The sequence below is a fragment of the Rhincodon typus genome, chromosome 49 (genome assembly GCF_021869965.1).
Source record: "Rhincodon typus isolate 14 chromosome 49, sRhiTyp1.1, whole genome shotgun sequence".
Taxonomy (NCBI): domain Eukaryota; kingdom Metazoa; phylum Chordata; class Chondrichthyes; order Orectolobiformes; family Rhincodontidae; genus Rhincodon; species Rhincodon typus.
Genome location: NC_063380.1, coordinates 452,809 through 454,158, shown reverse-complemented (window position 1 = coordinate 454,158; position 1,350 = coordinate 452,809). Strand labels below are relative to the sequence as shown.

At 52.7% G+C, this 1,350-nt stretch overlaps 1 pseudogene; it reads right to left on the bottom strand.

Annotated features, from left to right (window-relative positions):
- The window catches only part of LOC125488077, a 22,936-nt pseudogene that overhangs the window by 19,838 nt on the left and 1,748 nt on the right, over positions 1-1,350 (bottom strand).

The window sequence follows — 1,350 nt, the reverse complement described above, 5'->3', positions numbered from 1 at the left end:
TCCATTCTTCCCCACCTTATCCAGTGTTTTGGACACGGAGTCCCTGCAGACCTGGTCTATCTCCAAATGAAAAGAAAGATGGCTCAGGAGACTGAAACAGCACAGTTTTGGTGAATGGGCCAGACCGCGTCATGTACAACAGCAGAAAGAGAGTGTCTGACGCCTGATGTCCAGGTTTTTACCCATAATGGAGAGGAAGTAGTGCTCCCAAAAGACCAGTTTCTGCTTCACTTTGGTGATGCACTCCTCCCAAGATTTTGTTCATACCCCAGCCTCTCCGAACCATATTCCCTGCACCTTCAGGTAATCTGTCCTGACGAGGAAGGGAATGAAGGATCGGTCGGCACAGTTCCCAAAGAACATGGCCTCATTCTTGCCTCAATTTACTTTGCTCACAAGGGCAGTTCAAACTGGTCGCAGGTGCTCATGAGTCTACACACGGACAGCGGATCAGAGCAGAAAACGGTGACGTCATCCATGTACAGGGAGGCTTTGACCTGCAGGCCTCCTCTGCCTGGAATAGTCACCCCTCTCAGGCTCACATCCTTCCTGATGGACTCAGCAAAAGCTCCATACAACACACAAACAACGCAGGAGAGAGTGAGCCTGGCCTCATCTCCATACCTCCCAGTAAGTGTATAGGAGTCATGGTGTAGTAACTGGGAGATGTATAGCTGGGACCAGGCTCACTGTCATACTGTTTATTGGCACTGTATGGTTACGGAGCTGTGTTGATAAGGTCAGACTCGATCTAAGACTCTTTACAGTCACAGTATAGTTACTGTAAGGTGTGTTGATGAGGCCAGGATCACTGAAATTGTACTTCTGAGTTCAACTTTACTTCTTTGCTGCTACAGTGTCACTCTGGGTTACACCAACCTATGCCATGCCATTACCAAATTCCGCGCTCCGGCTTTCCGAGCCAACACCATGCTGCCCCCAAATTCCCCACTCTGGCCCTCCCCAGCCCACACCATACTGTCCCCAAATTCCCCGTGTCGCCTTCCTGGCGCACACCATGCTGCCCACAAATTCCCCGCTCCGGCCTTCCCAGCCCGCACCATACTGCCCCCAAATTCCCCACTCCAGCTTTCCTAATCCACACCATGCTTCCCCCAAATTCCCCGCTCTGGCATTTCCAGCCCACACCATGCTGCCCCAAATTACCTGCTCCGGCCCTTCCCAGCCCACACCATTCTACCCCCAATTCCCTGCTCCGGCCTTCCCAGCCCACACCATGCTGCCCCCAAATTGCCCGCTCCAGCCTTCCCAGCTGCCCCCAGAGCCATACTCCATGCGGAAGTGAGAATCCTGTTCCAGGCTTCACAGTCCAGCTGATTCTGTAGCCAA